The sequence below is a fragment of the Corvus hawaiiensis genome, chromosome 3, assembly GCF_020740725.1.
Source record: "Corvus hawaiiensis isolate bCorHaw1 chromosome 3, bCorHaw1.pri.cur, whole genome shotgun sequence".
Classification (NCBI taxonomy): domain Eukaryota; kingdom Metazoa; phylum Chordata; class Aves; order Passeriformes; family Corvidae; genus Corvus; species Corvus hawaiiensis.
Genome location: NC_063215.1, coordinates 93,050,761 through 93,065,796, shown reverse-complemented (window position 1 = coordinate 93,065,796; position 15,036 = coordinate 93,050,761). Strand labels below are relative to the sequence as shown.

General features: G+C 37.7%; 1 long non-coding RNA gene across 7 annotated transcripts in view; it reads left to right on the top strand.

The window, feature by feature from the left end:
- LOC125323081 overlaps positions 1–15,036 on the top strand; it is a 317,884-nt gene that overhangs the window by 270,298 nt on the left and 32,550 nt on the right. For 5 of the 7 annotated variants that reach the window (XR_007202358.1, XR_007202357.1, XR_007202359.1 and 2 more), the window contains 2 exons: positions 10,097–10,240; positions 12,951–13,001. The exons of the other annotated variants lie outside the window; for them this stretch is intronic. This is a non-coding gene — a long non-coding RNA (uncharacterized LOC125323081). The remainder of the gene's footprint in view (positions 1–10,096; positions 10,241–12,950; positions 13,002–15,036) is intronic. 7 annotated transcript variants of the gene reach the window in all.

The following is a 15,036-nucleotide window of genomic DNA, read 5'->3' as shown; positions in this document are numbered from 1 at the left end:
CAATTTGGTGAAGTGTTGTCAATCACTGTTGCAATATGTAGGAAAAAATACTAGAAAATAATGTCTTGCCATTTTTAATCTAACAAAACAGCTCTGTTCCTGATCTTGCTGGCTGTCTAACAGATGGGCCAGTGTCCCATGAGAAGGCAGCCACTTCCTTGCATAATAAACAAAGAAGGAGAAGTTGTCTGCAAGCCATTAGTGTATTGTAAAGTTAGATGCAATGTCTTGATATTGTCAGAATGGGTTCCTCAAGCACATTTCTTTGACATTCTGTCATAAGTCAGACACAAGACAGCATTAAATCAAAATTAAAACTTTAAAAGGTTACCAGCTGTTTAATTTTTTCCAACAGAAGAACCCCAGTAAAAATATCCTCCATTTTCTAAATGTTCATAACCAACAAATAGACAAGGATTGAGTAGGGTGTTTGACAGAAACAAGATCATTTGGCCCATGTGACACATTACCAGGATGCAGTGGACATTTCTCTCTCCTTTTACCCTTTTACAAATAAAGATGTTAGTTCTAACACTATTTTTGGTTGAATTATGAACTGGTTATTTTATAGTGGAAGCTTATGAAAATCCTGGCTGGTCATTACATTAGAATTGGGTTTTTTTGATGGGACACCTAAGGAAAATTATAAGACCCACAAAAAATTACTGTGTTTTTCTTAAGAGTTTTTTCTCTTGTATGCAGAAGACAAAATATTGTTCATACATAAAACTCTGTTTCTGGCCATTTTTCATAAGAATTTTCACTGCAGTAGAAATAAGTAACAAGTGTTGTCATTTGTAGAAGAAATAGTTTTTGTGGTGAAATGTATTTCCCACCTTTTAAAAAATCATTACATATAGGTGTTCCAATATTGAACTGGAAATTATTCTTTCTTTATGGTTCTGCCAGAAAAAAAAAATTGTACAGCTCTCAAAAAAAATTTTTTACCCAATTACTCATGGAAGTTTTGGCATTCAACAAAAAAAAAAAAAGATAATCAGTTCCTAGGTCTATAATTCTGATTAAGCCTGTAGGACATGGAGCTGCTGAGCAATGTGCTACTTACTTAGCTGTCATGACAGGTCTTAAGACCTTCCCACTAAAATTCCATGTTTAAGTTAGAGGCAGAAATAAATTCCGTGATCTGAGAGAGAAAAAGAAGTACACCCTATCTGAATAGACTGAGGTGATGATCCCTTTTTTATCCATCTTAAGACTAAAAAGGGCTTAAAGCTAGAAATAAAGCCTTTCACCTGGCCACTGGTAAAGTCTTTTAAGGAACTACTGTAAACTGAAGAACTGACAAAATCCAATGAATATTATAAATCACACTGCAGACTGATTCTGCCTGACCTATCACAGTTTGACAACTTGTATTTCAGTTTCTAGAACACAATATCAGTAGAAACAATTTGAAGAGAAGATATACTGAAATTATATCATGTCACAGTTTTTTGTCTTCTCGGCTTTAAAGTGAATGAAATTGGTCCAGTTTTTGAAAAAAAAAAAAGTGAAAAATAAAAGATGGATTTTTCAGAACAATCAGTCAAATCTGAGTTTTTATATTCAGATTATGTGAATGAATATGCAGTATACTACATATCTCCTGAAGTGTTCTGGCTTTTTGGATCAGTAATTATGTATACAGTACTTTTTTTCACCTTGCCTCTTCTCTGTTGTTCACAGGAAAAAAATGTAAAACTTTATTAGTTTGCTAAATGGTGAAACATTCTACACATTCATTAGAAGTATAAATGTTGAAAATGTACCTTGACTTGTTCACTGTTTGTAACTCAACTTGGTTTTGTTTTAGCCCATATGCTGTTTTATTTCATTTCATGAAGATGTAGGCAACAGGTTACTGGATCATCATAAGACAGATGCAGTGTTTATGATGTTTATGTTAACTAGTGAAATTAAATGACCCAGATGTGTTATGGGAAACCCCTGTTTAACCTGGGGTCATATAATAGTTATCAGAAAGCTAATTTTAAAATATCCTCCAAATAATCTCCCATCTCTGTCGATTGCTTTCTATCTTTACTTGTCATTCTTAGTAAATTAAATTAAACCCACTTCTCTACAAAGGCTATGTAACCTGTGGAAGTAATAATGCCACAATTATAAATACCAAACAGTATCACTGAGAACAAGAGTCTCGTTTCATTGCTCATTCATTATCATAGAAAATTGAAGTATTTACAAAGGACCTTAGGACACTTCTGTGGGATATAAAACAGAACCAGGGGGCTTGAGGCAGGGTTTTGATGCTTTGAAGCAGCTTTCCAGTGTATTTGAAACAGTATAAAGAATAGTAACTTCTTCTTAATCCTCTCTTTGAATAAAACAGTGACATTTCAAAGGCTGAGACAGTTTTGAAAACATAACTAAGCTAAACCCCTTTAGCTTTGCATCATGCTAGTTCTGTGGGATCATATGTAACCAATGGCTAAAGCGAGTAACTGGATCAAGATTTGTGCCTCTAGTTTAGCAGGACCTCTGGTTCATACTTCAATCAAGCTATCCCTGAACATTTTTTTTTTTCTCTCATTGATCTCTTCTAGGAAGTTCCATGAAAAGCACAGGCAGCACAATGCACCAGCTCTTTTCATCAGGGCTTTTTAGGTCCTGGAAAAAATGAACAAAAATATTCAGGCTGATCTGTTTTTAATGAAGGTCATGGCACTGCATTTTGTATCTCTTATTTTCTTCAATAAGTTTGTATCCATTTTAGTGTAGACAGGGGGGAAAATAGAGCTAGAATTCATGGATTTGCTCCGAATAGGCCATGAAACAACAGTTTAGTAAGAGAAATTCTTTTAGAATAATATCATTGCAACCTTTTTCTCCTCAATATTTAGAATAATTCCTAGTATTCCTTTACTGTTTCTAATCTCTTATGTCAGAGGAAAATTATGCCTTCCATCATGAAATCAAAAGAAAGGAAAACCGTTGCAACAGATACTGTGATTAAAAAGTGGAATTAAAAGATCAAAATCATTGGAGGAAGCAGTCTTGCACAAGTCTTCTCAATACATCCAAAATCCATGACAACTTATGTATTCAATTTACATCAAGAAATACGGTTTGGGGCCTGGCATCAGATCCTGTGGGCCGATGTGTACTGAGTTACAGAGCTCTGCTGTGCTTGTGGCCTTGTGCAGCAGTGTCCCAGCATGCTGGGTACCACGGTGATGCTCTGTGCCAGAGCCACTGATTGCAGACCACAGCACTGCTGTGGTTTGAGCGTCTGATTATCAGAAAGCTCTGACAAAAGCAAGACTTTGGGCTCACTGACTCAGCTCCCTTGCTGGGGCAGACAACTACAACACTGTAATTCTGTTTATAAATCTAATGTCCCTGCTGGAAAGCTGTGCCAGAATCTCACTGCTGGGACAGTTTCAAACATTCTCCTACTTTTCAATTGCACTGGTGGCTGTGCTGAACTCTTTGCTGCCTATGCTACCAAGCACAGATAAAATAATTGAACACATGCACTCTTGGCCTATATTTCGTGAAGTTATAAGCCAATAAGCCAAGTTGTCTTAATTTTCTCTCATAAGAGAGGCTACCTATTCCTCTTATCATCTGAATAGACCTTCTTTGTATGTTTTCCAGTCTTTCAGCTTTCTCGAATGTCAGTAATGAGCATTTATATGCATGGCCTCAGGTGCATTGGTACTAGAGCATGGTGCAATAGTTTCAGTAATTTCCTTTTCTACTTTGCTTGAAGCCTTGAGAGGTTGCGTTTGCTTTTTTTAAGTGCTGACTGTGTACCATGCTCATTTTCCTCCTTTGTCGCCTAAATCTGAGCTTGGAAAGGAAATTCTGTTTTTCCCTTGCTCACCTACTGCTGTCTACGCAGCTGAATCCTGTTAAGATCATTCCTGTGCAATCCTCCTGCCTTCCTCAGCATGGACAGAGCTCCCCAGCTTCATGTGGTCAGCAACTTTGAATTGAGCATTTCTATTGATTGTTTCCAAAGTCATTAATGAAAGTGTTAAATATATCCTGCTCCAGACTAATGCTTTTTACATGACCATCTCATAACCTTCCAGTCCTTCAGGTTTGTGCTTTGCTGTGTTTTTGGGGGTTCCTTTTAATATCATCAGTTCTTATTTGGTTTGTTATATCTATTGAAATGTTGGAACTAATATTCACTTTCTCAGTACTATTTTTTTTCCCTTGGAAACATATCCAACGATTTCCTGAAATCCAGATAATTTTTTTTTTCATATAATAGTGTGTAGTGTACTTTTGGCATACCTTTGACAGCCCTCAGGTGTATTTTATTCTGTTTTCCCTTTATCTTGAGGGGTCTTTAATTTAACCTTACTGTTTTTTCCTAGGTTCTGGTATTGAGTAACAGCCCATGATGGCACCTGTGATTGCTCAGACCACTCATTTCCCACTCTGAAATATAATTCTCTAGTTGTGTAGTACCAATACGGTGGTATGAGTTCAGCTTTTTTGTATGGAGATTCCTTGGTGTTTCTTGACTTCAGTACATTTAATTCTGAGCTTTTCTTTCATTTCTGTTCATATTAATTACCTTTTCTTGTGTGCAATTGTTCAACATCATTAGAAAATGAGCTGCTCTCAACAGCAATAACAAGATCTTTGTGAGTAATTTCCCAAATATCATAATTAAAATCTGTGTTTCGTTAGATTCTCAAGTGCTCTGTTAACTCTAGACAAAGGGGGGATTTTCATAGTTACAGGTAGGATTTAGACATCAAATCTCACCCTTTCACCTTTAGAAAGTCTTCCCATGAAAATCTATATGATTTCTGAACCATTGTTTCTCAGGAGGCACAGAGTAACATAAGGAGCAGCTACCTCTGACTTTTTTTAATACCTGCCAGCTTTGTAGCACCTCTGGCCTTTTTCTTTGGGGCTTCAGTAATTAGAGCTGTGTGAAGTTTCACACGTAGAATAGAACTGGATGATTCTGGCATCTAATCAGGTCAAAGGCTAAATTCCTCTGGTGTGCAACATGTTACCCTAGGCTGAATTATAGCCCTGTAAACCGGAATGGTTAGATCCTTAACTCTGGAATATTGACTTGTTACTTTTTTTTTTTTTTTGCAATAGATAAGGACTGACCACATCACACAACTGTCAATTTTATATCACTGCTGACATCTTTTGCCCACGCCTGAATTGCAGGACGTGTTCCTATGCTGTGTTGCAATATCTCTTTGCTCTCCTAATTGCAGGAGGGTATGTGGATGACACAAAGCATCCCACAGCCTTGGCTCAACAGGCTGATCCACTGCTGACATAAAGCAGTGTAGCTGCCTAATTGTGTGCTCTGTGTATCTGGCCTCAAATGTGGCAATCTCGCTGCAAGTGGTAACCACCGGTCTAAACTGGAATGTGTAAGCTGGCATGCTTGATTTCAATTGTATAAACTGGTTTTGGCCTTGACACTGCCATGAGAATGACAAGCTCTGATCATGCAAACCAGGGTTCTTAGAAGAATCAGATGGTAAGGAAGCTCTGCAGATAAGGAAGCACTTGGGCACAAGTTTTAAACAACCTCTGTGTTGAGTTCCACTTTGTGCCAAGTGCTTGGAGAGCTAGATACCCATTTGTTGCATGCTTTCTAAAGTTGGGCTGCTGGTACTATTTTGCTTGTGATGTATTTAAAGTACCGAAACCTTTCCTTAAGATTTATGTGTCCTTCCAAAGGGCACCCAGTGAATAGGCTAAATGCTTGGCATGCTTTCATCCTGGCTCTGGCAAAGGCTATGGATAACTGGGTCCACAGTTTGAAAATGCAACTCTCCCCCTTTTCCCAGATGAGAGTCTTAACAGTTCTCTGTAGCTTGGCAGTCGATCACTTCTATCAAGATGAAGTTGCCTTTGGCCAAGCCTCTGGGATCTCTGCAAAGCTTTTCTCAGTCACAAATCATTTCTTCGTTCATCATGTCACTTGACATCTTTGGTGTTATAAATTAGTTCAAGAGGGTGGACACCCATTTCACCTCCTCACCAAGGGCTCAGTTCTCATGTTTTCTGAAGTTATTTATTTTTGCTTTAGGGGACAATGCAGTTTCACTCTATTACTGCACTATCAAGAGAACAAGTCCCTTTGAGCCAAACACCTGCTTTCCTTTAGCAAGAATGATGGGGAAATGCCTTTTGAAAAGCCTCTATTTATCTACTTTCTTAATTTACAAAAAATCTCTTATTACTCAGATCCCCAGGGGTTTAGTCAAAAAGTATAGCAGACAAAACTGAAAAAGAAAAGGAAAAAAATAGTACTGCCTTTCTCTTGCCACAACAGGGGCAAAACTGTGGCAGTGTGCCCTCGAGGTTTATTTATTCTTTATTCTCTCATGGAGTCAAAATCCAGAAGCAAGTGGTCTTCACTAAGAAAACAATAGGTCACTTGGGAGGCTTTACTGGCCAATGCTTGCAAGTTGGGAACCATTTGAGACACACTGAATGTTACTTCACCTTGCAGGCTCCAGTCTCCTCATCCAGACACTTCCCCTCAAGTTGAACACAGAGATGGCTGCTCTTGTTAGAAAGTGCTCAGGATATTCATTGATGCTTTGACCTGTCTTGATTTCATGCTTCTGCACCACTTTCTCTTCTCTGGCAAATCAAGAGAAAGACGGCACAAAGCCTTATTCTTATTCTTAGCTAAGAGCGTTAAACACCTAAATCTTATTAAATTCTTAATTCTCATATTTTTTGAAGGTGGTGATTTGCAGAGATAACGTGACTGTTCTGCATAGCATTGCCACGAATTGTGGGTATGCTACATCCTTCTGTCCATCTATCATGAGCAGTGTCTTGCAGTGCCACAGAGAAGTACGGGTTTTGTTGATGCATCTGAGCCCTTAGACGGTGCCAGAAACTGTAAGTAACAGATCATGTTCTGTGGACTAAAGAGCACAAACACTCCAAGCATACATGCAATGGATTTGACTACAGTTTAAGTTGTTGTGACCTCAATTACTTTGTCATTGTAACAGTGCCTGAAAAGCTCAGTCACACACTTGTACTGCACAAAAACACAGAGGAAAAGGTATTTCTTGCCCGAAAATGGTTTATACCCTTGGATCACCCTGCTTCTAGTTTATTATCTTGGTCTAGTATGTGCAGAATGGTGTGGTTCATTTGATTCTAGTCTAACATTCTCGGGCCAGCACAGGACAGGGACATGCCTCTAACAGTGACTGCTATGCCCACGGCTGATCCTGAGCACTTCAAGCAGCATTCATTCAGTTTTGGCCTTGGCAGGTGGCCTGTGGGCCATGCCACAACACGGTGCTTGCCTTCACATGGCTTTCTGCATCTTCCTAAAACAAGTCATCTCTGACACCAGGATGCTGCAACTCTTTTTGCTTTTCCCTCTGGGCTGCTGTGCTTCCAGCTGTTGGCTAAAATAAGGAAGCATTGCCTTCAGATTGGATCTTTTCGCTCCATCTCAGTCCAGATTTGGGAAAGTATCTAGAAGTCATAGGAATAAGAATATCTATAAAGAAGTTGCCTTAACTAAAGATGTGTTTGCCTTGTGTGTTGGGGGTTTTTCCTTGCTTGTTTTTGTTTAGTTTTTTTTTTCCCATGGTACTGAGTAAATTCTAGTCAGTCCCAGAATGTGCAAGATTCGGACGCAGGACTCGGGTCAGGGTGAACTGGGGCAAAAACTGAGGTTTGGTTCTTCCTGTCATAGGCAACTCAACTATCCTAATCTGGAGACTACTGACAACTGTGTGGGGAATTTTTCGTGTTATTCTCTGTCAAAGAGAGTTTAAAAAGAAAAAGGCATGTCAGCTTTCTAAATAAAATATAAGGTTTTAGGAAAAGAATAATAATTTTCTGCATGAACAGAAGATGCATATTGACTCTAACAGATAAATTTTGCAGTTTAGTGGTGAGAACAGAACAGAGTTTTCAAGGAAAAGGAGGGGCAAGAACACCTGTCTTTCAGTGCCCTAAACTGTAGGTTTCCTCATTTCCAGCAGTTGGGTGGGGGCAGAGAATGAAATTAAAAAAAAAAAATCTTAAATCTTAATCTAGAATCCTTTAGAGATACAGTGAAGAGCCAGAAAGTATATTAAGAGTAACAGAGTATTGGCATTGAAATGAAAAGTTGAGGAAAGGACAAATATTGATGTCTTATACATTTTCGAGTTCAGCAGAAATGAATTTTCTACTTGGTTTCAGATATCACACTGGAGTCTGGATTACGTATACTGTAAATATCATGTATAGAGTATAATGTCTCTTTTAGCTATGTACTTAGGCACTGTGTCATCAGCAGCAGAGCATACTTAGAAATATTTTCCGTAACGGCAACTTTGAGATTATACATGACTTCAAATGTGAAATAGTTCAAGACACAATTGCACACCTAAATGGAAAAGCAACTGCAGAAGCAAAATATAATATTTATAGTAAATTGTACGCAATTTTACAGGCACAGCTTTTCATTTCTAGTGACCAAGCATATTTCCTCCCATTTACACACACGTTGTACTAGGACAGTGTCTTGTACTTAGTTCATCTCTTACATATGAACAAATAAACTAGGCTTTATAGAGAACTGCAAAATCAGTTGTGTCTGGTGAAACTGGTTTAAAGAGAACAACAGTCAGATGCCTTTTATTCTGAAAAAATACACACTGGACAGGTAACCTGATGGACTCAAGTTCTATACTGAGTAGTAAAAAATCTGAAAGTCTGATGAAATGCGAAAAAAATATTTACTTTTTCCTTCTCATTTTCCTTTTTAATGCCTTGAAAATGTTAACTGAAGCTTGGCTAAAAGTTTCTAGTGAGTGTGTGAGGGTAGTCCAGAGGCTGGATCTCCGAAATATGAAGGAAATCCTTTGTATGTGCTTCTATTGGCAGAGGGAAGCTTGTGCACTAGGGAGGCTTCTTGAGTTTTGAATCCATTTTTGTTCAGGTAACATTTTCATTTGCTCTTCTCTCACTGGATTTGGTAAGGACTTGCCTCAGAATGGCCCAGTACAGTTTAATTTTCAAAAATTACTACATTGAGAAAAGCAGTCATTCTCAAGAGCAAACACATAATCTCATACACGAAACACACCTTGGATTTTACTCATTTCTCACTGACATAAGGTGTAATTTAGTTGTCTGAAATGGAGCCATTCATGATGTACGTCAGAAACAGGCCCAGAACAGCTATTTTTAACGCACACACACACACACACACACAGAGCCGAATGACATTTAATTTTTTCACATTCACTCCACAGTGTTGTTGTATACATCCTCGGTGGCATTATTAAGTGGAGCTTTTCAAACAGATGAAGTATGTTACTTGCTGTGGCTAAACTGTAATGAAAGAAGAGATGGCTGTTTGCCAGTGAATGGTGTGTAGCTTGTAGAAGCGTGTAATTACATAAATCACAAACATATGCAGAAGATGTTTTCTCTTTACATTTAACTGGTGTTGCCTGGAGCTATAGCTGCTTGCAACTCTATTTAATTACCATAATTATTTTAAATGTGTATATCTAGGCAATCTTTGAGCTTTATGTGAATGTTATTCATACCTTATCTGCAAGAATCTAGAGGGTCCCATTCTTCCCCAAGGGGTTGCAGTAACCAGGTTTCTCCAGATTTCAGGCATAGGGTGGCTGTAATGTTTATACCTTTACTTTAAATTACAGGTTTTTAAAAAACCTGAGCCTCTGAAACTAATCAGATCTTGAAATCTCAGTAGACGCTATAATTTCCTGGTAGGAAATTAAGCATTGTACACTGTTTGTGGAAAGAAAGTACCTGGAGAGGTCCTGATTATCTTCTTTTACCTCTTAATTTGCTGACTGTGTAAATGTTGTTTGGCCAAGCAGATTGACAAGTGTCTAGAAAGGATATTGATTGTGTTAAAATGGATACTTCCTATGGGAAATGTAAAAAAAGCCTGACAGACTAGTTGGGATTCTCCAGCTCATTTTGTCGAGCAGTGAAATGAGTTAGTGTAGCATTTTTCTAAATTCTCTTTTGCACTAGTGTAAACCCAATTCAAATAGTTGATGCTAATGGAGTTGCCCCAGAAGCACCACAGTGTAACATGGCCTTTTGGTTCTTCTCTCATTTATGTCAGTCCTGTGTCAACTTCCTGCCATTTGATATTGGTTGAGTTACTCTTGGCTCAGACAAATACAAATGGGAGAAGATGTGAGTCCTGATATATAGGATGACCAGCCAACGTAGACACACCGCAGTCTGCCTTCACTAATGTAAAGTGGTGAGTATAGAATTCCTGCAGCTGAATCCATTGGAAGTGGTAAAACACTCAGGAATAAGAAATCTCATAGCAAAATAACCTCGAAAGGCAGAGCAGTAAGAACCATAAGCAACTGTCACACACAATTGATGAAGAAATACTGTTATGGAATCCTTGCTCACTGAAAGACCAAGAAAGGCAGGTTTTGTGAGAAAAAAATCAGTCCAGCTCCGCATTTATAAAAACATGTGTTCATGGACAAATGAGCTTTACCTCGTTACAAAAACTAGTTGGTCAAACACCGGAATGTAAAGATAGTGAAGTTGCAAAGGGTTCAAGTTAAACAAGAAATTGCAATTCTTAGGAAATTTAGAAGTCTAGTCGTAGAAATCAGGTAAATATAAATAAATACCCAATGGAGAATCAGGCTGAGCCAACACAGTACTTTTACTTCATTCAGTGTTAGGGAAACACAGTAATCATTTGCACCTTGTCTCTTTTGTCTACCACTGTAGTTAACCTTGCAAGTGATGCCTCCTTAAAGAGCTTTTGTAAGTCAAGAGATTGTTTTTGTTTGGTCATAATGTGACAAGCCAGCTGTAGATCATATGTGCAGTTTTGTGGCATGGTTTAGTCTTTTCTTCCACCACCCAAGAGGCAACATACACAAAGCAGTATTGTCACAGATCAGTTGTTACAATCTCTTGTGGGAAAAAAAAAAAAGGGAAGTCTGGAATGCCAGGGAACAATGCACTTTCCACATCAGAGGCTGGTTTATTTAATAACCACAGATTATTTCAGGTAATTTGGCACGAATTTAATTGTACCCACAAGAATGTCCTCAACAACAACAACAAAAAGAAGTAACAAAAGACCCACCCCTACTACCAACCCCGTCAGGATGAACTAAAGGCAGAGTTTCCATTCATTAAATTATGATTAGCCTTGCTAATACCTTGTCTATCAAATCTCCATTCCATGCTGCAGACACATGAAAGGGAAACATATATGTGATGTTTTGAAAAGGAAGTTGATGGAAAGTGATGTTTTTCCCATGCATTAGAATGACAGTAAAGTCCTTCAGATGATGGTGCACACTAAAACAGTCATTAAAAATGCAGGTTATGAACACTTAAATTAAATTAAATTAAAATCCAGCCAAGACATTGTCAGTTGATATCTTTCATTAATCCAAAGAGCAAAATTTACTAACTTTGAAGGGCAATTAATCTGGATTTGTTGGTAGATTTCATTCTGTTCTATTTCATTTCACATATTTCCAAATCTCTGTGTGATTGAAAGACTCTGATGGTTGCATTCACCTACCAACTCTGTAGTATCAGCATCTCTACAGAGAGTGATATATGCCCTGTCACAAGGTTACAAAGCTTTTTACTAAATAGCAGAAGAATGTTAGAATGGGAAATCCCCCTAGTTTTGCCTCTAGGAAGAATAAATCTTGGTCATTTCAAATAGTGAAGCTGAACATAGACATTTGGAAGATTTGTTTTAAAAGCTGATGCTGGAGAACTGGTATGAATTCCATTGAATTCAAGTGTTTTGGATTCTCTCCAGCCTAGTGGAGAAATCTCCTTCTGGCCTCCCTGAAACGCTTTTACCTGCAGTTGACCAAAGGTAATGCAAGAGGAAGAACAAAGTCCTTTATGAGACAGCCTTTGTACTTCTCCTCTTGAAAGCCATGTTCACTGTGGCTGTTTTCACAAGGAGATTTTACCCTTCTGTGGACAAGAAGAGAGCCTAGAATCTAAGTTTTGATACAAAGTCCCTGTCTAAAAATAAGAAAAGAATTTCATGCAAATTGAGTCAATATGATTATTCCTTAAAATCTGAAAATCATTTTGTTTGTACCTGACCAAGGATTCCTTAAGATAAAACAAAAATATCTGATTTCAAGAGAGAGGGAGACCATGGTCATTGTTCATTATTCTCAGACTACCTACTGCCTGTATTTCCAGCTTTGTTACAGTTGGCTATTTTGGCTCTGGTCGTTGTATTCTCCAAAAAATATATCTCAATATGTATTTCCTTTATCTTTGAGTGTGCTGCAGGCAATTGAATCTGGGTTTTTTTGGTTTTTTTAAATCCTATTCTTTAAAAATTCTTTTTAAATTCCTTTAATTCTTTTAAAATCTTATTCTTTAAAATCCTACTTTTAAAAATCCGGTTGAAATTCCTGTATCTCTTCAGTCAGGCCTTTCAGTGACCAGCTACATAAATACTGCTACAATTAAACAGAAATTCTCAAATCTCTTAAGTGATAAGAATTTGGTACTATGGACAGTTTCAGCCTGAGTTTTATTTGGTTTGCAAAGGATTTCTTTTTATCATAACTGAAATGGTTGCATGATTGAGGGAGAGAGAAGAAAAAAATAGATTCTGCATGTTAACAATAATAATTAGATGACAACTGTGAGATGAAACATTACATCAGGAACTACCTAACTTCATTCAAGCCCACCAGTTTGTCATAAAGTTTGCAAAACATTTGATCTCCTGTTAGGAATACATGGTAAATTCCCCGTCTTAAAGTTAGACCCATACAATGTGGGGCCTTAGTACTTGAGATTTGAAGTAAAAGGGGCTGGATATGATTACAAATTGAACTGCACTGCAATCTGTGCCTTTTCAGTCAAGTTTTCCAGTGATGGTTGAGGTTGGCTAACAATTTCTTTCCTGTGCACTGCCCTAAGGATCTGTTCTGTTTCTCCAGGGCATCTTGGCAAGAGACTTGAAGATATTTAAAATCCCTAATTAATGCCAGGTATTTCACTTCACTTTTATTTTTAAAACATGAAAAAAAAACCTACTGAGCCAAAGTGAAAAACAAGTATTTTCCATTTGCCATTCATTACAGATGTCAGACAGCCATAAATATAGAAATGGTCAGCTGCAGGTGTAACCTAGTTCTGTTGTGTAATGCACACTCTGTTCCTATAGCATTACTAAAAATGGGCTGTCTGACTAATAAATAGCACTACCGTTACACAGTAAAAGGTGCAAATTAATGTGAATGCTGCTGGTGAGTTAGCTATATTAACAAGCCAATCATGTAGTATTAGCAGTTATAACAGGGAACAACATAAACTTTTAAGAGCTTCTGCAAAAGCTTTCAGTCCTTTCAATGTTGGGAATTTAAAATGAATGCTGTCCAGTCACTTTATGTCTTTAAATTTGGGAGAAAAAGTATGTAGGAAGCTTTAAAAGAGTCACTGGCATCTCAATCTAAAAATAAAAAAAAAATTAAAAAAAAAAATTTAGTTCAACCCACATATATCACTATTGTTTCAGATGCTCTTCTGGTAAAGCTCTCTTGCCTTCATCAGAGGTTCTGGCCCATGCATGATAACCTTTGATAGCTAACTGATAAAGAACTGATAACCCCTTACTGATAGCAAAATCTTTTCCACACCAGAGCAAGGGAGTGCTATCTGAAATGGCAGTGAGTAAAGGGAGACAATAAACAAACAAAAGACTAATTGATATCTTCTACTTAGACACAGAGCTATGTCTGACCAACAGCCCATCTGGCCCCAGGTCCCCTTGCTGCTGTTGCATGGTACTTTGGGAAAAATTTAAGACCAGATCATATAACCTATGTTTCTACCCTGGAGTTTCTTTCCAGATTGTGCCAGCAGTTGAGGGAATTTTTAAAATAGATGTATCATTTGCCATTATGGGTAATACCCAGTAGCAGATCTATCATCTCCAAAAGGTCTGATCCTTCTCTGAATCCAATGTGATGTCTGTAGCATCCAGTATCAGTGAGTACTACAATTTAATTTTGTGCTGTGTGAAATGCAGCATGCTGAGAGTTAGAGCCTTTGCCAGGATGCTTCGTAGGTCCTACTTGTATGTCCTCAAAGACTTGCTGTTTTGTGTAGTCCTAGAATGTCTTCCTCTGTATCCTGCACATCTGGGGAGAAACCACATACAGTCTGGCCCAAGATGATAAGTAGGATGATGGGAATCTGCCTGATTCATAACATATTTTGTGGGTTGCTTATATTTGAGTCAAATGTGCTAATTCCCCCTTTCTGTCTTTCTCCCATTCTTTTAATTTTATTCTTGGCTGCAGAAAAGTCACTAAAAAAAATGTACCTTGAAAGGCAGCTTGTTATGCTTGGCAATGCTTTATTATGTTGCTGTGCCTCTGTACCATATTTGATCTGAACTTTGTAGTAGTAAGGAGATAAGTAGGAGATAAGTAGATTAAAAAGAAAATCAATTGGAAATATTTCTATTTCATTTACTGGTTGCTAACACACATCAGAGGGTAAAAATTAAAAGACAAGTGCCTATCAACTTAAAAAAGTAAGTCTGCTCTCAAATCTAGTTCTATGAGTTCCTGTGGAATACTTCAAAATGACATTCCTAACCTGCCTGAACAAGAGCATATGGAAGAACTGACAGTCATTTTATTCTGCTCCATACTTCTGAAATTATTTCAGTAAAAATTTTGCATTTCCCAAAGCCACGTGCCTATGAATTTGTACTGCAACTGCATTTTTAATTGCAGTTTATCAGTACTGCGATTGGATACATGTTGTGGTGAAAAGAAGGAGGAGGGAATTGAATTATTGCTTATTTATAAAGTGATGTTAAATTCTGATCTCAGTCCACTTAACGTCAAAGTTGGGAGTTCAGTGGAAGCTGAGTAAACCCTAAGAATGTATTGTTACTGCTTGTGACCAACAAACAAACAGGCAACTTCAAAAACTTCTTGTCTCCAGTCTCTCAGCAGCTTTGAACCACTTTGGTTGGGAGCATTGCTGCCGAAGAACTGTCCACTGTTTTCA